Source organism: Corvus cornix, chromosome 7 (assembly GCF_000738735.6).
Source record: "Corvus cornix cornix isolate S_Up_H32 chromosome 7, ASM73873v5, whole genome shotgun sequence".
In the NCBI taxonomy this organism is placed as follows: Eukaryota; Metazoa; Chordata; class Aves; order Passeriformes; family Corvidae; genus Corvus; species Corvus cornix.
In genome coordinates, this window is record NC_046337.1 from 4,767,234 (window position 1) to 4,789,922 (window position 22,689).

At 39.1% G+C, this 22,689-nt stretch overlaps 1 protein-coding gene across 1 annotated transcript in view; it reads left to right on the forward strand.

The window, feature by feature from the left end:
- Positions 1-22,689, forward strand: part of LRP1B (LDL receptor related protein 1B) — a 636,888-nt gene that overhangs the window by 365,975 nt on the left and 248,224 nt on the right. The gene's annotated exons all lie outside the window — the stretch shown is intronic.

The window sequence follows — 22,689 nt, forward strand, 5'->3', positions numbered from 1 at the left end:
TTTATTTTACATGAGGCATGCTTGTCTGTGACTGCACATAATAAATGTTTCATGCAGGTGTTTTAAAAACTATTTTTACTTTGCTGTATTGAGTTACTTGTATAGTTGCTATAATAAAGCAATAATGTGTAATGAACTTGGAGCACATAGTTAACTAGGTTAATTGCAATATTAATTGCAGCATGTGCCTTGTAACTTCTCAAAATGGAGTCAAAACTGAAAAAGCAATTTAATCCCTACTTGTCACAACATTTGTTTTTGCATTTGCTTTTCTGTAAGCTGTGTTTCTAACTAGGGTATGTGGAAAAGGAATTTTTGAAGGATTTTTATGCTGTATCCCCTCATTTACGGGAATATTGGAAATGAGTTTAACAAGTTTATTTACACAAAAAAGTGGAAGAAGTTTTACTATGCTTTAGGGGGTCAGCTATAATGGTAAAATTACATTGTATTTGCTTTTTCTGTTCCATAGATAGCTACATTCAGTGCCAGTTGGAAATTAAGCCTTGCTTAAAATACAGGGTACTAAATGTCTTCCATTCTACAACATCCACCAGCTGGGAAAAGCTTTCAAGCAATAATGATGTAAAAGCATAACTAAATAGGAGTAGGAAAAGGATCAAGTTAACTTAAAATCCCTGTTCAAAACTCCTCACCAAAATTTTGTTTTTATCTTGGTTTCATTAATCAGTAAGTAGTTCAGACCAAAATGCCTGATGGAATATGTCCTAAACTGCCATAAGCCCCTTCTCAATAAATACAAAAATATTTACTGTAGAACAGCTTGTCATCCATATGTAGACTTTTGTCAGTCTTTATTTAAAGCCTGACCGAATATTAAGATGCATTATCACAATGACTTCAATTCTGACAGGAACAGCTTGCATGTAAAGTTTACAAAGAAGTTTGATAATGTAATCTTGAGTATGGCTGTATTTCTCCCTGCAGCAGATGGTAAGCTTGACTCGATCTGACTGCAGAGTTGTTCTAAAAGAAAAATAAAAATTCATGTAGAAATTGATTTTCTGCAAGTTCTGATCTGAAAGAACTTGAAGCTTTCAAATTTGCTGACAGCAGCCTTTTTTCTGTACATTTACTTGTATATTCTTTGCTGGACTTACTGGATGAATCCAAAGCTTGTTATTAGCTAATCTTACCTGTCAGGGATGTAGAAATTTTACCCAGGCCTTTGGTGCTGTGAGGAGGGACAGAAAAATGACTGTTTTCCTTCCATTGTTATCTGCTGGCTACAAACTATTCTTGCTCAGAGAGCCACCTGCTCAGTGCCATGTGCAAGGCCAAGAGTGGCTGTTTTAGGGAGATGGAAGTGCTGGCCTGTGGGAAAGGCCACAAGCAATCATGATATTTTACAGTGTGATTCTTATTAAGCAATCTCCATTTATTTTGTGGTGAAAACACTTGGTGGAAAATTTTCTCAGAATACATGTTTCTTAGAATAACTGCAGTTCAGCAGTTATTTCATTACTGGCTTTATTGGCATTTTTATTAATTATCTGACATATATTGTTCTGTTAATTGGATATCTAACATACATTTTAACTGCTAAACCCCAACTTATATATTAGTTCTGTTAGTTTTTGACTGGGTTTTGGTACAGAATGCAAACAGATAATCAAAAAGCATTCTGGCTATTTAAAAATCTTCTGATCCTTTCTTTTGGTTTTTGTTTTTGGTTTGTGGTTTTGTTTTTTTTTTTTTCTGTCCTTCTTTTCTTTTAATTCTTTCATGCTGATAGTAGTTAAGACTTATTTTGGTGTAAAAGAATTAGTGTGGTATTGCTGTCTGAGTAACTTGGTGGGTTTATTTTATTTAAAAAGTCACAAAAGCATCCACACTAAAACCATTTTGCAAGTTGAGCTCTGAATGAGTTGCTGCTTGCACAGAGGAGACCATTTCCTATGCTAAGAAATTCAGAGTGTGATCCCAAGCCTTTATGTCTGTGATAAACTTCCTGTAGTAGCACAGGGTCAAGCCCTGCTATTCTTGAATGTTCATGTCTGTGTGTGATGAGTTTAGTTGTGTCGTGAACCAGAAATTCTGCTTTTATCCATAAAACAACCAAGGCACAGTGGAAAATTTGCTCATTCCAAATGGTTCCCCTCACTGCACTCAAGAATATCTTTTCTGAGTGTGGTTAATTTTACATCTCTGTGCCTGCAAGTTCTGTTAGATGTTTAGTGGTGATGGTTTGATATATTCTCCTATGAGCTTACAATGGAACTTGAGCTACTAAGCTTCTTTAGTATCTCACAGGGAGTGAAAGAACTTTTCATAAAAGTTTATTCTCATAAAACTGAATTTGAAATTGAGAGAACAAAGATTCTGCTATTCATACAGCTCTTGAAGAACCAAATTTGTTATGTTTCTAATTTAAGCATGTTACTTTGGCAGGATCTGAACTGTGTTCGATGTTTGGGTTATTCCAGACTAGGTCTAACGCACACCCACCAGAAAAATACCTCCCTCCCCCAATGAACTGGAATTTTGCTACTCAGGAGTTTTGCAGTGCTGATACTCATCTGTTACATCAACTAATCTTCTAATTAACTAATTATCAACTAAGAGTAGCACAGTGTAAGTATCAGACCTGTGTTAAGGCGAGCATTTCCAGGGGCAAAGGATGTGTCTCCACTGATCACTGGGAGCACTTCAGAGCCCAGACTTGGCAGAGAAACATGGACTGAGGGAAAACCTTGTTCAAGGATAGTAGGAAATAAAGTGGCAATTGGCAACAGAGAGGCAGAATAAATTGTTTTACAAGAATATATTATCCATCAAATGCCTTTGAACGAAGATGTTTGGCTCCATATGTCTGCCATTTGTAGTTAGGATATTTTTAATGCAGGACTTCTTTTCTTCAGTGGTCAAGGAACAGAAGTGATTACTTTTGCTGGTCCATGAAATTGGTGTAAAATTGATGATGGTGCTGCTGACTGTCAACATGAAACAAATATCAGCTGTGTTAGAACGGGTTTAGCTAAGATCCTCAGTACAAGTCTGCTGTGCTCATGGGGAATGGTTTTTTAAAGTATTCCAGCCAGTATTCCATTGGCATATTCATGAGACTTTGATCACCGGACACTGGTGATAGGGAAGGTAACACATTTAAAACTCACAAGAGGATAGATCAGATTTAGGTTCTCTCCCAGCTCTGCCACAACCAGCTAAATGTCTATACATAGAGCATTTTTTTTTTTTTAATGGCTCTACATCTCTTTGTATTTAATAGGAAGCATAAAATGTGTGTTGTTCAAGCTCTGTGATATTTGAATGCTTTCAGGAATGTTAGGAATTAATATTGTGGAATGCTAACTGTGCACATCTACATGTTTATTCTGTAAATATGTCTACTTAATTGCCTCCAGTGTTCAAGGTAAATTGTTTCCTTCCACCACACCACAATGGCCATGGAGAATGCACAGCACCATTTCACAAAGGAAAATGCCTGGACAGGGGGATATGCTGCAGTTCCCTCCCAACAGGAGCTCTTCAGTCCTGATCATACTGCTCAGACATCTGAGATACATGGAGTAATATAAATACCAGGGTGTCTTTATTTCTCCTCACACTCATTTTCTGATTTCTTTGGGAATGGCAGAAAATGGGGAAAGCAGATAAGGCTGCAGCCTCAGGGCTACTTCTGGCTCCAGAAATGTGCAGCTTGTACCAATGGCTCTGATGCTATTTGGGATGCCAGCCATAACTTTTTACTAGATTTCCCAGGATACTGGGAAAAGATGAACTTTAAGGAGAGTGTTTGACATGCGGAGGGTATTGACGTAGCATCCACTGACAGAACTGTTCCAAACATAAGGAGATGTGTGGATAGTGGTTACACAGGGTGACATTGCAAAGAGGATGTGCAGAGCAAAGCTGGAGTGTGGAAGGATGTGTGGAGCAGAGTGTGGAGCAGTACTGGCAGTGAGGAAATGGCTTAGACACCTCCTACGTGAACCTCCATAGAATCATCATAGAATTTCAGAAAAGTGTGGGTTGGAAGGGACCTTAAAACTCATCCAGTTCCACCCCCTGCCATGGGCAGGGACACCTTCCTCTATCCCAGGGTGCTCCAAGCCCTGTCCAACCTGGCCTTGAAAACTTCCAGGTATGAGGCATTCACATCTTTGTTGGGCAACCTGTGCCAGAGCCTTACCAGCCTCACAGGGACGATTCTCTTCCCAATGTCCCATCTAAACCTGCCCTCCTTCAGTTTGAAGCCGTTCCCCCTATTCCTGTGCCTCCAGGCCCTTGTCCCAAGTCCCTCTCCAGCTCTCTTGGAGCCCCTTCAGGCACTGAAAGGGGCTTAAAAGTCTCCCTAGAGCCTTCCCTTTAACACACTGAACAGCCCCAGCTCTCCCAGCCTAGCTCCAGAGCAGAAGGGCTCCAGCTCTTGGAGCATCTTTGTGGCCTCAGGAGTTGCTCCAGCTCCAGCAGCTCCGTGTCCTTCTTGTGTTGAGGATCCCAGGGCTGGAGGCAGCTCTGCAGGTGGGTTCTCACCAGAGCAGAGCAGAGCAGAGGGGCAGAATCCTCTCCCTTGACCTGTCCATGCTTTTTGTGATGCAGCCAGGACCTGGGTGGCTTTCTGGGGCCCGTGCGCATTGCAGGTCAATATAAAAAAGAAGGTGGAGTTAGGGGGAGAAGAGGAGGAGGGGGTAGAGAAGAATTGGAGGGGATGCACAATTACAGGCTGAAGTCATTGTAACTTGTGACTGCCATTTAAAAGTTGTATTAGGAACAAAGGGTAGAAAAGACTGCTAAAGAGATTTGTAAAAGGAGCAAGCTCATATTTTAATACTGCAACAGTGTGTGTCATGTAAATATTTGAATAAATCTTTTAATCGGCTTTTCCTTCTGCTATGGTGCAGAAATACAAAAAAACCCCACAGGCTCCACTTCTTTCTTTCACACAACATTTGTAAATGCACACAGGAAGAGATTGTGTTATGATGATGTTTGAAGAACAACAGCTATTAATGTGTTATGGTGTTATGTACCGTTTCTTGCTAATGTTACTGAGTCAGGAAAAAACAAACAAATGCACTACAGCAAAAAAAATAAAATTCCTCTGTTGCATTTTAAGTCTGTAATAGCAATCAGTTGATACCTCTGTGGTTCACAAGGGGGAACAAGGGAAACAAGTGAAGAATTATCAGCTGAATTCATCCACTTCATCACATCAGAAATTTGTTCTGAGGAAAAAAATATAAAAATATTTTTGTGTGCACTTCCTGTTCAATTCTAGGGATTCTAAGCACAGATTTTGCTGTGGCTCAAATCAAAGCCACAGTATGAAAATAATAATGATAATTTAAAATATATAATATCATTTTCTGAAACACAGTAGGGAAACTTGCCTCAGTCTAAAATTTCAGAAGATAGGAGGGAGCAAGGTGGTAAGAAGACATTTTGAAATTCAGCCTTTTGTATAAGAACAGAGTCCGAGTTGAACAACAACTTTAAATACCATGTTTGAGGGATCTAGAAAAAAAATCATAAGAAAGAGTTAATTCTGCCTTTTTAATTTTTTCGTTTTAAATTTTCATTTTTAGTTTTGAATTCGTTCTTCTTCTGAAATCTGGTAGAGGTAAGAGGAGGAAATTGGCTGTTGGTGAGCCCAGTTGTCATCCAGGGTGATTAGATGCTGTTGCAGATGTTCTTTCTCAAGCTGTGTGTGATGATCCCCGTGGGATGTTGGCTTTTCTTGGTCAGGTCAAAATGCAATGTAAGGTCCACTGAGCACTTTGCACTAAAAATCCAAGGGAATGGGAGAAGTTTTACGCAGCATTGAATGAGAAGTTCTCCTTGTTAGAGAGCCATGCACAGGAGATGGTGCCTGGAGTACAGAGAAGCCATCCCAGAGGATGGAGAACAGCCCTTAATGAGTCAGAGAGATTGATGATATAAACAGAAAGAGTTTGGGGCTGACAGCTGAACCTATTTGGCATCATGGGTAGACATGTAACCAGTAAGAGCTGTCCTACTTGGTGGCATCTTAGAAAAAAGATGGGTGAAGTCTCTGATGGAATGTTTGATGGGACAGAACCTGAGGCCAGCCCTCAAATCCCCCATTGCTAAATCCACAACAGCCAGCAAAGAGCAAGTCAGCTGGTGGGAGGTGGAGACCTTTCTGAATCAAATTTATTGACAGTAATTTTATTTTTCTTCTCCTTCTGTACCTATGTCTTTCAAAAAAAAAAAAAATAGTCAAATCATAAATGACTTTGTATCAGGCACAGTGAATAGAGTTTGCATTCACCTCATATTTGCCTGGAGGTATCAATGAGGAGATGAAGATTCTTACAGGGCAGGAAGAGAAGAAATTCAAAAGCAGGGGAGGTCAAGCCATATGTTTTTCTTTATTTGTTTCATTGTTATTTAGACAGGGGAGTATTTCAGGGTAAAAATAAAACAACTGCACTTACTGTTTGCTGCCTGTTTTATTCTCTTTTTACTCTCTTGTCTCTGAGCTTTTATAGCAGCCACCAGGCTTTGGAGACACTCTGAATCTTAAAACTTTGTGGTTTTTTTCCACTCTCAGATTAGTCACCATTTTCTGCTGATCAAAGAGGAGAGTTTTAATCATTAAAGCTCACTTTTAAACAGCAAAATCATTAGTGGTTTAATAACATGCCATTATTAAAACAGCTCAGTTCCTTTCCTTGTCACAAAGATTTTCAAAGAGTTGTAAGATATATATAAGACCCACTCACTTCAAAAAAGTTTTAAAGATGACCTGAAAAGGAATTTTCTTCATTTAAAAAAAAAAAAACCAACCAAAAAAAAACCCACAAAAAACCTCAAACCAAAAAACACCAAAAACTTTGTAGTAACTAATCATAATATGAAAGTTTTCATTAAGAATTCATATTTTGTATCTCCTCCTCCCCCTCCACACCTCCTTCAGGCTGTGAACAGTTGGAGATGGTGTAATAGAGGGGCCAAAATAAGATGAGAGAAGCAAAGATACTTAATCAGACAAAAATTATTTCTACTTTGTTATTATCCCTTGCTAGAAAATGATGAAAGAAGACTTTTTGTCTGATCTCAGGTTTTAAAAAACTGCCTTCAGTTCTGTGCTATTCAATCTTTTAATTTTAATTGTTGTAACTAAACTGAGGCATAAAACTCTGTCACCTTTACATTTCCCCCTGGATCTCTTTTCCCTTGATGCTTCAATTCCAGTGCAGCAGCACAGGTCTGCTCACTGGGAAACCTTGTGACTGCTGCTCTTGGTGAGAAAAAGGAACAAGGGGTATTGTCATATCTTTTCTCCTTCCCAAAACTAAGGTGAGACAATTCTGCATTCATGCGCAAAGAGAAAATAGGAGAAAATATGGTTCTTTTCTCCAGCAAACTAAAAAGTAAATTAAAAAAAAATTTATGAACATGCGAAGGTATGAGCTTGTATGAAAAAATCAGCTTATTCAGTTGAAAAGGACTCAGAGTCAGACAAAACTGAAGGATATACCAAGCATGTGACATAAGTGCATTTAAAAGGAGCTCATTAACAACATCAGGTTATTGGTTTGGATCAAATTGACAGCTATAATCAAAACAATAAAAATAGAATAGGCTTGCACAGGTTTGGTACATGCATGTTCTCAAGTAATGATGTGAGTGTGTTTGCTATTGTGCCTACCTTTTCATTAATCAAATATTGCTGCGTTTCAAAATGGATGAGTATAATTAATATCCAGTATTTTATAGATACCTGAAGGTGCACTGTATTTGGGCCCAAACCAAGTTGCATTCAGAGAAAAAAACAGGTACTGATAGCAGTGATAAAGGATGTACTTTTGGTAATAATCTTTTGTGAACGAGCTGGCAAAGTGAACACTGGCAGTGTTATTAAAATAGTGCAGAACTGATGTTCTGAGACTTGGTATTACAGCAGTAGTGCCTGGAGAATGAAAAGCTAACTAGAGTAATACTGATGAAGCATGAACTCAAGTGAGCCTTTTTTCTTATGCAGCATGTGCCCCATAATGGATTTCATATATTGCTACTGAGAGGAACAATATTTGAGTAGTGTCAGTAAGTATGGGAGAAAATCAGTGGGAATACAAAAACATTGATGAAATCACAAGATAGCTGTGGTTTGTAAAAAGAAAAATTACAAAAAAAAAAAAAGAAGCTTGTAAGTCAGTAAAACTTTTCTTCACTTATCAAAAGTTTGGTCCACAGGACCATGAAGACAGTTGTGTCTCTCTCAATGGGCTCAGGTTCTCCTGGAGGACTCAGCTGTCAAATGACAGCATCTTCATTACCCAAACCAGCTTTGCCTGGTGCTTTTGGTCCCTAAACATCAGAACTGTCTCAGCAAACCAGGCTGAACACATGAGCAGCGACAGCCCCAATAAAACTCCGTGAGCTGCATTGCCTGGGGCCATCCACAGCTGATCCAAGACTTGTCCTCCCACTGAGCTTTCCCCTCTCCCTGTGTGATTGGAGTAGTTACTCTGCTGCCTGTCCTCAAATCCCTCGCCTTCAGTCCTTCACCAATTAAGCTTCTGCTCAAAATGCTCATCTTTGACTGAAATTACTGTGGATCTATGAATTATAATTTGCTTTTTGTAAAGGAGACTCAGGAAATGGACGGGTTACTCTCCCTGGAATGGAAGTCTTGAAGTACTTTTTTTTTTCTTTTTCTTTTTTTTTTTTTTTTTTTTTAAATAACTGAGATGTCCAGGCAAAAGGTACATGATTTAAATCACCCTAGCAGTGATTTTCTTCAAGTTGAAAGCAATTAAGCTTGAGAGAATTGAGGCCACTTTGTTTCTGAATGGGCATATAAATGGGAGTTTAAGGCTCCATAATGCATGGACATTATGTCATGTCCATTTGAAGTCTCCTTTTATTTTTTTTTTTTTTTTTATTTTATTACCTGATTGTCTTATTATCTAACCAGCTTCTGTAAGGTCATTTAAGTTAAAGACAGGTACTGATATGAATTGGAGCACTGCATGAGTGGAAGAGCAGAACTGAAAATACAGCTGCTTAGGACCCATCTTTTTCTAAGATGTACTTGTTTATTCTGGATTTAAAAATATCTGTGTGTGTATATATATATATACAGAAAGAGAGAGAGAGAGGGTTTGTTTTTTTTTTTCTCTCTAAAATGAACAAAATGAAAACAGGAACAAAAAGTTCATGTTTAACACAGTGTATTATGATGTTATAAAGTTTTCCAAATCTGCTCTCCTAGTGCAGCCCACATATTTATTGTGGGTTTTTAACTGTCATAGTATTGCAGTAGTGCAAAATTGTGTAAAGCATGAATTTTCTAATAAGCTCTTGTCATGCCATTCTTTTCCTTCTTCCCACAAGATAAATAACCACCTGTGTAGATGCCATGTTTGAAGCATAAAACCACTAAATCATAGAATATTCTGAGTTGGAAGGGACCCAAAAGGATCATTGAGTCCATTACTCTCGCTCTGGATTAACCAGAACCACCCAGAGTAGCAAAAATGATGAATTCAGTCAATTCAGTTAATTCATCAGCAGTATGATGATATCATCCTGATGGAACTGCTGTTTTCTCAGGGCTGATTACATGGATGGTTATTTTTTAAAAAAATTGATTTTTCAATTTTATTTTTTTCCTGAGGTTTCTTTCATGTCAGTGCCCTTGTTGCTATGCTCAGTGGTGTGAACATGCCCTGCTGGAGCTCAGCTGCAATGTGACCCCTTTTGGTGGAAGATAGAGAAAAGCTGGAGGAAATCTGGAGGTATTAATAAGAAATAAAAGATGTAAAAACCCCATGGCCTGTGTAAAACTTGCAGGAACCATGGTAACCTAGAAGAGAAAATCCATACTATTTCCTATAAAAGACCAGTAAAATAGCAAGGGAGATTATAGTTCTTATTAAAGAAAGAACAAGAAAAATAATTTTAATTAGCAGACCCTGGTAAATAGAGGAAAAAGTTTCAAGTCTGAGGAGACATTAGCATACAACTCATAAAAGTTGGAGTATGTCATTAGGGACTTTTTGGACTGTCTGCCTTGCAGGGATGTTTAGCCTTGCATTTCACATCCTCCATACGACAGCATATAGATGTGTGCAGATCTATAAGCTTATAATGTCAAAGAACAGTATACTAGAGGAATAAATGTCAATAAATCTGTTTACTAACATTTCAGTCATTTAAAAAGTATGGCTGAATCACTACCCAAGAAACCCTTTGTTTTGTCTGTCCACTTGAAGGAATTTGAGAGATTCTAAGGAAAATGGGTCAGTATATAAATTTTAGGATGTTTTGTTTTTTCTTTTAGAGGTGATAGGATTTTCTGTAGGTAAAACTGAAAACTGGGTTTTATAGGGATTTCTATACCAAAAATTTATCATGGAACACATATAAAAGTTCCTAACCACAGGCTGCATCCTTGCTTTTTAGGAATTGCCTTGATTTGAGTAATTGAATTGTAAGTTTAAAAGTCATGTTTAGTTTTGTGTTCATAAAGTAGCACGAGCAGCTTTCTCACGTGATGGCTGAGAAGGCAAATTTCTGCCTTGGGTAGAAGGTTGTGGCACTGGGAGTGAGGAGCAGCTTTTCTTTGGAGATGAGTGTTTCCAACTTACTGACGCAATTTCTTTGTTGTGTTTGATCAGCCACGGGGCTGTTAAATAAGCTGTCCAAAGTTATCTATTGGAACACACAACTGTGCCAACCCACAGTGGAAGGAGAATCAATTTCTGCTTTACCATCCTAAAAACTCTACCAAAAGTCCTCAAAGTGTGGGAGCAGTGGCTCTCTTTTGTTTTTGAAATGAATATGCTCTATGCTAGAAACTTTTAAACCTTGCTCATTACCAGTTAGCTGAAGCTAGTTGGTTCATTTTCACACAAAAACACATTAATGCACACACAAAAAACTCGTTCCAAATTTGCAGTTGGCCTCAGTCTCGGTGTTTCTAAGGAACAGAATTTAGGAGTCTGGGCAGGGTCCAGACTGGCACTTGAAAACTTGTTTACCTTGAATCAATGGGTAATTAGCTCACTGAGGATGCAAACTTTCAGCATAGGGCAGTCTAGAAAAAGGCCATCAAGTTAAAAAATAATCTCATTTACTCCACTTCAGTTTGGTTTAGATCATTTTTATTCGTTAGGATGTGACAGCAAATCGACAAACCCCAAACCAAAATACTCAGGGATCTATATTTAACAGATATTAAATGAGAACACCCTATTAATAGTAGGGTATTTGAAACTCACTGCCTTTTTACATGCTGAGAAACCAGCAGTTGCAGTCTGAGAGCTTTGGAAGTTTTACGAACACACGGCTTTGCTGACAGACTTCTCCGGCCCCAGGAAGTGCACAGCACCACCTTGGCTGTTCTCCTCCAGCAGAATGGAAATGCACTGTACTTCTGCTGGCACAGCTGCTCTGGCTGAGCATAAGGAAAGGAGAACAAGCAAACTGCATTCTCAACAGGGATTACACTGCCTTCAACAGAAAACCAGACCTCTAACCAAAATATTTAAATTGGAACAGAAAACGGTTGACTGCACCAAGCCAAGCTCTTGTTGGGATTCCTGAGTGTCTGACATGGTTTACTGATGTGAAAACAGTGCATCTTCTGAAAGTTCAAGGATTTTTTTGTTTGTTTTTATGTATGAATCTCCTTGTTAAATTACTGTTCTGTTTCTTGTCACATAGAGTTTTCTGAGTGTAGTAATATTTTAGTAGATCACAATACTTTGGTGTATGCAGCTGTCACTTCAAAAAAATTGATATCTATTCTAACATTTTCAAACATGAAATCCTAATATTGGAATTTGCATGCATGTTTAAGTATTCAGTATGCTGGCAGCTTTATTTTGAAAGGTTTGAATGCCCACAGGTCTTACCCAACTCAGGGAACAGCTGAGACTGTTCAATTGCTGAAGTGAGGCTACTTATGTAATACATGTGTGTGTCTGTGTATGATTTCCAAGACTTTAGGAGAGGATTCCTGTCTTTTGCTGGTGAATTATTGTAGCTCAATGTTCTGCAAGACACTTCTGCCTATGTATTTTAAATATAATTGTGTATATATTGAAAAAAAAAAAAAAAAGGATGAGCCACCTGTGTTCTCAGACAGAAGTTTTGGCTGTGTTCAACTGTCTGTGATTTGGGATGAGGTTTTGAAAATATAATGTCTTGGTGTCACAGGCAGAATCAGGCTTTGCAACATCAGGCTTAAGCTGAGCAGTCATAATTACTGGGTAGGCTTGAAATTCTGGTTTAAATTCCGGGGGAGAATCATTTCATTTAATCTTGGGAGGATTTTGTGAAGAAGAATTCATTAATGTCTGGGAAGCAGTCGGAGACAGAGGTGTGAACACTGGTAAGTGCCTGTTGGAAATGAGCAGCTTTGCATTCTGAGCAGGATTTGAACAAAATGCATCTTTGTCGAAGGGTGTGAGGCATCACATTATGTAAGGAAGCAGCACTCTTCAGAGCACAAGGAGGGTGTTTTGAAATAATAATCAGGGGAGATGTAATCAAAGAATTCTGATTGCTCATATCATGGGATAATTTAAGACAACACAGGAATCGTAGTGCTTGCTAGCATTTGAATGCTTGGATTTTAGTCACTTGCAACATTTTTATGTGCATTTTTATTTTGTTCTTATTTATCTCACAGCCTGGAGACAGGTTACATAGATCCACATGTGTTCTACCTTTTCCAGTTTGTATGGAAAGGAGTAGAGATTAGGGGTAGAAGCTGAGGGCTTGCCTATTTTATCACATTCTTTGGAGGCAGAATAAACAAGCCTGCAACATTCCACCAGCAGGTTTTGTCTAAATTTCATAATCCATAATATTCAGAGAGGAGATTCCATGAACTCTACATTCTTTGCCTCTGTCAACTAAAGGTTATTGTCTCTAATTATGCTGTGAGCAGGCACGGAGAACAATTTATTTCCCTCTTCTTGCAGTGACTTTTTAGCTACTTCAGGACAACTAACAGATACTTCTTTTAATATAGACTAAGAAAACTCCACTTCTTGCAACTTCTTTTTTCATATATTTCCCACCCCCACCATCTCCTTCATCCAAACTTCTGATTATTTAGTTGCTGCACTCTAGATAGTCTCTGTTTGGTCTCCATTTTCCTGGAAAGCTGAGGGAAGTAGGAAAGTTTGTTTCCTGTTGTAAACACTTCAGTGTAATACTCACTATTTTTTGGAGTTTTTCCCTTTGCACTGTGATAGAAATTACTTGGGTCTAGATTCTGGGTCAGGTGTTACCTTGGTAAAAGTGATTTAATGATTTTTATTTCCCTCTTCCTGTTACTTTTTTTTTTTGCTCCTGTTCTTTCTGTGCCCTTCCAGCTGTCACTCCCTTCCAGCTGTCACTGCCTCACCTTTTAGATCCTTTCCTGAAGTGCTCTTGTGGCTCCAGGTGCTCCCTGTCTTGTATCTGTGTAGATGATTCACTAATGATTATAAAGAGGGGATTAAAAGTGGGATTTTGCACAGGGGAAGCCATTTGGTTGGTTCAGCTTCTGTTGAAATCACACTGTACAGACAGCTTTTCCTATACATCCTACTCAGCTGCATCCTATTTCAGCTGGAACAGTGGGATGTCTAATTCCCTTCTCCATACTCCTTGTCATCCCTTACTTTTTGGTGCTGTTTTTCAAAGCAAGATGTGTCCTGTATTCTGTGGCATGTTGTTCATTATTCTGAAAGATAGTTTTCTGAGGGCCAGCAGAACTTCAGAAAATTCCTTCTACTGTGTTTCCACTTCCACTTTTTAAGTGGCACTGGAAGGTACAGAGGGACACAGCTGCAGAGTGTGGGGAGTGTGAACTCCTGTCTGTCCTCACCTCAGTGTTACATGACTTCGAGCAGGGTGAAGTTGGCAGCTGTTGCCTCTCAGCACAATAATGTGTGGGCTGGCTTTTGACCCTTGTGTAAAAAGGAAAAGAAAAGCCAAAAAACCCCACACACAGGATAAGACTGCTGTAGCAGAATTACAGATGCTGAGAGATTGAATGCAAAGGCTTTCTGATAAAGAGATTTATTACTGTAAATACCTACACACAGACCACAGGAGTGGATAGGGATACTCATCTCTTTCATCTCATGTACTCCTTAGAGATACGGCTGTGTATGATCTGCTTCCCTCTTGCCAGTTACTAACAGGAAATATTACTTGACTAAACTCCATTAGTAGTTTTCAGAAACATCAGCCTCAGAAATATTTCCATTTAGCCTGTAGCTTGTTAATCAAGTCCCTGTTCATCTGTCCTACGAGCCATAAAGTTCTGCAGTGAACATCTAATTGTAATGAACATCATGGACCAGTTACAAGGTGTGAGCAGTAACACATCCACCAGCGAGTGCTCTGTGCTTGCTGACAGTGCAGCTTTCACCAGATGGGGCCCTCCGTGCCTCCTGTGCCCCACAGTGCTTTCTGGCCTCTGTCAGATGGTGCTTCTGCCTTCTGTGAGATTGTTACTGCTAAATGTTTTGGGGTTTTTTATTGCCCAAAGACCAATGAACTATATCACCTTGAAGGCATTGGCTTCAACAGATGAAGGCAGCAGGTGATGCTGCGGATGAAATGTTAATATTTTAATGTAAAGTTTGGCTTGCATTCCAGGATAGTAAGAATACAATTAAATTATATAATTAAGCATGATTTAAAATGGCAACAGCAAAATGATCATGTCCTTACTGCAGGCACTCACAGGCAAGCTCCAGCCATGTCTCACAATGTGCTGCTCTTAATTAATTACTCTTTTCTTCATTTCTTTGTTAACTCTGCTCAGTTGTTACATCACTTTAAATACGGAGTGGATGCTTGTTGTGGTGTTTGGTTTAAGACATACAACTTAGGCCTAACAAACTTACCAGTTAACAGGGTTGCAGGAGGACGTAAGAGGTCAGAGCCTGAAGTACCAGAGCTGTATGGAAGTCACTGACATCAGGACAGTCGTCTTGAGGGGCAAACATTGTCTTGGAGACCATGAAAGTGTCTTGTGGCAAGTGCTGTGGCTTGGCTGCCTGAATTTACCCATGTCTCACACCTAGTGAGCAGTCAGCAGCCTGCTCCATTTCTCCAGCAACAGGTCTGACCTTTAGGCTCCTGCAGAGTAGAGCTCTGAATTCCAGAAATCCAGGTGCCCTTAGCACCAGCAAGGACAAACTGGGACTTCAGTCAGCTGATAGATTCCTTTCTTTCCTGTTAGAGAAATGCAATGCTGATGTGTATATTGACACCTCTTTTCCTTTTGCCTCAGTGGCTCCAACCTCCACTTGTTAAAAAGTTCCACACAAACAAGTTTGGGCATTTTCATTCAAGTAAATGTATGGAAAAGGGGCTGTGGGACTGACTCCAATGCATAATAAGCTATAGAAAGCAAACCAGAGGAACAGCTGCTGCCAAAAATTCTCCAGAAAATTCTGCAATCAACCCTGCAATTGATTTAGAATGTTGTAGAGAAAAAGTGTTCTTGGATTTTAATGTTCCAAGTAGCACAACTAAACAAATACAACATGGATTATCCTCTAATATATAAAATGGCAAATGTTATATTGCAGAAAGATAAGGATTGAAATCCCAGGCAGAAATGCAAACGTAGTTGCTTACACATACAAAAGATTGTACACCTCAGCTGCTGTTCAACATCTGTCCCCTGAAGGTAATGAGATAAACACATGACAAACAACATGTAAATATCTGGCAATCAATACACCTGGAATCATGGGGAGGGGCACATAAAGCTGAAATCCACTTACTGGGGCTGGACCTCAGATAAATGACAGTGTAACACTCAAAGGATTACTTCAAAATATAGATGAGGTATAATCACAAGAATTTTGCCTGAGTCAGTGCCTGATCTGTGGGTTTTGTGTTTGTTGAACTGGCTTGTTACAAGCCAGCTGTGGAATTTTTAGGATTGCATTTGAGGGTTTGTAAAAGGTGAATGGGAAAAGTAATCTCGTACACAGACTGTTGTACCACACGTAGATGAGGTTTTTTAAGAGCTGCCTCAGAGGTGCAGTTTTCCACTGGGAGAAAAAGAATTGCACCTACAAATAAACCCTTAGAGGTATCACTAAAAGTATCCTTTCTAGAAACATCCCTCCACACTGTTTTTTTGTATTTTCATTTTGGTAATTCTGAGGCCTAGAATAGCACACAGTCTGATTGCAGTATGTGTAACTCCTTTCTATTTATCACTCTCACATTCAAATGCACCTTAAATGCTCAGCTGAATAAATACAATGCAGATTACTGCTTGATATATTAAATGCCAAATACTGTCTTGCCAACAGCCAAGTATCTATTTATGTTTTGGCTTGCCTCCGTATTCACACATAGTGGGGCTTAATGATGGGTATTTTATTCCACCATGATATGTCTCTGCATAGGTGTTCCAGGGGAAAAGAGACCATAAAAAAAGATGTGAACTTCACAGTTACAGAGCCTTCTCTATGATCAAGTTTAAATGGATGTGTTTTAATGTCTCGAGGCCATTGCTTCTCTCTTCAATTTTGAATCACATTGCAAAGCTGTAGAAGGGAAAGTACAATTTAGTGCTTAAAATGAGTATAGACAGACGTGGAAAGGACAATATGGAATGCCAGGTTGTGGAAAGGGCAGTAAGAATAATCTGAGGTCAGACAAGCAGATACAATTCAAAGTGCAAAAGGAGCAAATTGGGAAAAAACTATACAAAGAGTGGACCAACTTATTTGGGGAAAAAATAAGAAGAGAAAAAGGAAAGGAGGAACAAGATAAGAAAGCTTCAGCATGAAGAGCGTCATTAGGTTGTTGCATACATGGGGAGGTGTCAGAAAAAAGAAAAGCTGGGATCCTGCACGTTCCTATAAATTCCTGCAATTTGTGGATGGTTCCCAGGGCCCAGGTTTAGTTTTGATTTACTGGTGGTAAGGTGAGTTGGCCACAGTTTGAACCCCGGCTGTCTGCTCCAGAGAACCCTCTCCAGGATGGCCAGTCAGCACCTCCCCGAGTGCACAATTTCATTTCTTTGTGTTTTTTACCTGGATTTTACTTGTTACCAGTAAAGTACCACTGTAAAATCAGATAATGAAGTCTTACAGACCTCTTAGAATAAAAAATATGACAGCTAATAATAACCAGGGGCACCTGGGCTGTATTTTCTCCTCAGCATGTGGTGAATTTGAGAGCTCATATTAGGTTTGCCACGGATGAGAAAGATAATTTAGCCATTTTCTATCTGCTGAAGGAGAAATAGTAGAGATAGAAGAGCTATAACTGTAGCCTTCCTATGTTTATGAAGTTGTAGGTTCTGTCTTACTGTCAGGTAAGTAATTATGTGCAGTTACAAAATGTGCATTTATTAAATAATCCTAGGTAACATTTCCAGTCTTCCAAGCAACTCGAAAGCAGCTCTGAACCTACTTAAATGACATTTTTTCTCAATGTCTTCCTACGTACAGTCACACAGACAGATTATGTTCCTAAATGTGCACCTATCCGAACACCCGAGGGAAAATGAAAGGAATATATTTCTGTGGTGGGAAAATAACTGCTCTAGTGCTGTGACACAAATCTCCATTTGTTAACTGTCTGTGGTTGAATTACATTTCAATTTAAGCATCCTACTTTTGTTTAGGTAAAGAGAAAATAGGAGCCATGAATGGGCCACTTCACGTAAAGCAGAATTAAACAAATTGTAGAAGCTTTGGTTTTCCCTTACTCTTGGACGGAACCCAATTTTTTCATGATGAGACAAATCCTGCCTTTTCACATCTGGTGTCCTGCTGGTGCTTTATTTTGCTGTTGTGATACTGCAGAGAAATAGAGCTCCTAATTTGCAGTTTGAGATCCACAGGTGTTGATGGGAAGCTTTTGCCACTGCAGTGTAGTATGGATTTCTGCAAATGGTAAGAAAACCCTGAGATGAAGATTGCAGAATCTTTCTTTTCTAAGCAGAGACCTTACAGGTTTTGGAGATGATACTGTTTTTCAATATTAAGAGTAATGACTGTCACTGTCAGTGCCAAACCTCTGGGGAGAGGTGTTTCGATTTGGGCTGGGAGAGACTGGGGAGAAAAGAAATTGTACTTAACACTTCTCAGTCACTGCTTGTTTGCAACCAAAATGAGTAAAATGAGAGCTGCTCCAGCCCTTTTTACATCAGTACACCTGACTCCTGAAACCAGCACCATCATGGAACAGATATTTTCTGGGAAGCTGCACGCAGGGAAGTGCCAGCCTCTGTGAATTATGGAAGAGAGGGAAAGGTAAATTGGCTCTCAGTGTGCTCAGCAGCCCCTTTAGCCGGGGTGGTGATGGCACTCAGTCGAGCCCTAATGGCGTTTGTGTGCAGTGCTGAGCTCAGACCTGGTTTCCATATTTCTTTACCTCTCTCTGAAAGTAAATAGTATCATTTAAACCCAGTGCCATCAGGCCCAAGCCATTGAAGTGCTGAACAAGCTCACACTGGGGATGCTGAGCTCGCCCTCAAGCTGCGGGCGATGTCCATGGCCTGGATTTTCTGCTTCCCCCATTTCCCTAATCTGATTGTCAGGTAAGCTGTTCTTTAAATTTCAGGATCCGTATCCATGGAAGGTACTTGAACAGGAATTCTGCTATAAAAACAGGGGTAAAAAGGAAGCATGCTGAAGTTTTATCTGGGAGGTGAATCTGACTAACCATTCCGATTTCCTGCATATATATATATATATATATATATATATAAATAATACATATATATATAATCTTGTCCGTGGCTGTATATTATTTTCTTAAGTAGAAGGTCTCATGAAAATTTAGCCAACTGTTAATTACTTCATTTATTTAATAGCAAACAAATAAACCAACCTTAAAAAAACCTGAAAAATTTTCCTTTGCTGCTGCTGGGTTTAGACATGACTTACAAGGTTGTTCCAGTTCTGGTTTATGTGATTTTTAACTCTTATTTTCTGTTTCTAACACCCTGCTCCCTCATAATAAATAAAGCAAAGGTCATGCTACAGCTCTGTTGGCACCAGGAGTGTTTTGCAGGGCCCTTGTCAGAGGTCACTGACTGACCATGCCCTGCCCTCTGTAGGTGAAGTTGTCTATGTTCCATATTTGCACATGTGGTACAGTTTAAAGAAAAAAAACCAAAAATCATGCACAGAATTAGTTTTAAGTCTTCCCTAATTGTATTTTTAATCAGAAGACTGGTGACATTTACCTTTCATTGTGTCATTTTATTTCTCATTTTGTGCTTCAAGCGAGTGTTCCCCAAACTCAGTGCTGCTTCAAAATGCTTAATCAAATGAAAATGCTTATTTTCCATCACTGGATTTATAGCTACAGTCATGATAGATTAAAGAAAAAAAAATTTAAACACTTTTGTGACAGCAGTAAAGAAATATTTCAAATCTTTATATGCATTTTAAAATTCATAGTGTGTTTAAAATACAGTGAATTTCATGTGCAACATGAGCTCTTTTCAAGAATATGCAATTACTCTTTATTGAATGCCAAACTCTAAGATCTTAAAAACAAGCTATATGAGTTAAGCCTTTTATTTCCCAAATGGGGACAGCTGAGACTGCTCAACCTTCGTGGCTTCCAGTCAAGGGGCAGTGCTCTGAAACAGGGAGGTGAGGATAAATATCTAGTTAAGGAACTAAGTGGTAGTGTGAAAAAATTGATGGATGAAGAGGCTTGGAGAAAAGGTGGGAATTTAGTGGGGGGGGAAAAAAAATAGAATGGGTCTTGTTTTACCCTGGTCATAGATATAAATAAAGAGTATAAAGAAATTTCAAAATTTAAAAATACCCAAACTTGTGTAAGTGGAGCAATCTCAGTCTTTAACTTATCCTACAAGTGTTCAACACTCTTGGGAAACTGTGGTACACCTATTAGTAGTATTTAAATTGGCATATTAATATTCTGAATGGAATATTTACTGTAACCAGTGATGTGACAGTGGTTTGGTGGGAGAACCCGCAGAGAGCATGTGCATCTTTCTCTCACAGCCAGCGCACATCCTTGACAACTGAACTTTGCATCCTGCATGCAAAAACCAATGGGATCTCACCAAAAATAAAAACACGACCTATGAGTACATGGCTGTTCAGTTGCAAAATCTAAGTCCTTTGGAGAGAATCCTTTGTATGGAAATATGTCTGGGAAGAGGAGAAACCAAAGAACCTACATGAATGTGTTGATCAAATTAAGCCTCTTGCCTTAATTAACTGCCACTGTGGTTCTGTGGTATTGCCGTGGCAGAGGCCTTAAACCTTGACCAGAGATGTAGAGGTTTTCATGAACCTTACCAAAACTCAGATTTTATCAAGTTTTCTATGCCTGTGTTCAGCAGAAGGCAGAACTGAGCATTTACTTTGTGTTTGTAAACTCTTGGGGTGTGTCACAGCCACACAGAGTTCTCCTCGTCTTCTGTAGTGCATCAGCTTAATTCTGCCTGAGCCAAATGATGTTATTTTGAGGTTTTATACTCAATAGAGTCATAAATTATTTTATGTCAATGCAGGGCTTGGGAAATGAAAGCAAATATTTGCTGTGCCTGGCAAACAAGGCAATGCCAATACATCTCTGTCGCCCAGTGATGTGTTTGAGCTCTGGGCATGCTGCCTGCTCCGTGTTTAGTACAGACCCAGCTATAAACAGATGGGTAAGGCACAGGTGTAAGAGCTAAAAAAACACTGATTTTTCTTCCTGTTTTTGTACTTGTCAGTTTTGTGAGCTCACTGCTCTACATTTCAACCTCCCCACCTCTAAAAATACCGTCCTGTTGCTGAGTGCTTTGAGAAGGATGACAATTAATGAGTATTTGTTACGAATGACTGATTAGTGACGGGATTTCTATTAGGAAAACCTGAAAAGAGGCTTAATAAAGATCATCCTTTTCAGTCCTTTTACTCAGTGAATTTCTTAGCTTTCTTGGATCACTGACTTTGTTATGTGACATTAGAGAATGCATTTGAAAAACAGCTGCTAATAAAGCACATGTGTATTCAGTTCTTACAGCTTCCATTTCTGCACTTCAAACAGAATGTGTTCCCATTCAAACTGAAACAAAGATTAATGAACATCTCACTGATGTCCAGTGATCTGTTATTAGCATGGAAGAGCTTTATGTCCAATTATTTATTTCTATAAATAGCTGGTGTTTTCATAAATATGTGATGGCAGTGTGCAGTTTAAAACATACTGAGCATTGATTTGAAGCAGCTTATCTGTTTCTGAATATAAAAAATAGATGGATATCCTTCAGATATTAGGAAAACACAAAATAAGACAAACAGTAGAGCTACTACCTTTCTGAGCTTCTTCCTTCAGTTTAGGCTATTCCTAAGCGTGAGGAGAGCATTTTCCATAAGGAATAACCTGGTATCTGGGATTTCTAGCATCAAAATGGGTTGGGCTTTTTTTGTTTGTTTGCAAAGAAAGTTTGATCATTTTTCTGTCTTTGTGTTTCAAAAGTAGATCTGATAAGAAGAACTTTTTCTGTCCTGCAAAAGATTTTCTGTTCTGTTTTGAGGTGAACCTGGGTACTTTCACAGTTAACATGAAAAAGGAAACATCTTGGGAAAGCCACAGGGGATCCTCATATAATGTCTGGTACTTCCGAGTTCAAGTATCTCCACTCCTCTGACACACCAGACAAATGTTTAGCCACCAAATAGTATCTTTATGAAGCTTTTTATCAATGTGTAAATAAATATTTTTCATTAAAGAAGAGATGAGAAATTTTTTGTCTTGCTCATGCCTGATTTTATTGCTTTATGTTCTCTCTTCTGTTTTAGATAGTAACAGAAAGCAGAAAAGTTTCAAAAGGAAATGTTGGGCCAGGTTCTCTGATGTGGAAGTAGGAGCATGGAGATTTGAAGAACCCATCTAGTCAGCAACAGATTTATGCCAGCCCTTGGGGCATCTGGTACACTCTGCTGCCCTCTTACCAGAAAATTTCATGTGATGCTGAAATCACTGTTTGATAAAAAATTCAACCAAAATTCCTAATGCAGAGTAATTTAACCAGTCAACCAAAGAAATGCCCTGCTTTCCCCAGTAAATACTTGGTTTTGATTGAATTTTGCATCACCTTTGGAACTGTCCTTAGATTTTCAGCTGTTATTTAGATACTGAGGTGAGTGCTGCCTTTTCCTAGACACGTTCAATAGCACAATGCTCAAATGGCAATTTATTTCATTTTCACAGCTGTCTGATGCTTGCAGATTAGACGTTCCAGCCTGGGCTTTGAGTGGCAGAGTTTTGGGAGCATGTGTTGAACATACCCTGACTTATTTAATTGAGTTCAGCTCATAGCACAGCCTCAATTACTAGTTTAATTAAGAAGAAGAAAAGAAAAAAGAACAGCCAAACAAGGAACCAAATAATAACAGAAAGGATGGAGTTTTGCAGTATAATTGAGTGGTGCTTCTGTGGATCCTAGTTCAGAGTGCTTGGGGTTCATCACTTCTGTGGCGAGATCTTACCTGACTTCGTAGGGATGAGAACTGGACCTCAGTGATGCTGAGGCTTGGGAAGCAAGCAGTCAGGATTTCCAGCAGGAACTGAATCCCAGGGGTTTATCTTTTCTATTGCCATAGGTTTCACAGGGATTTGGGCACATCTGATCTGCTGTGCTGATTGTCACTGCTGCTGTCTCCCCATTATGCTTTGACAAGTAAGCACCTCCCTTGCCAGGCACCATCAAGG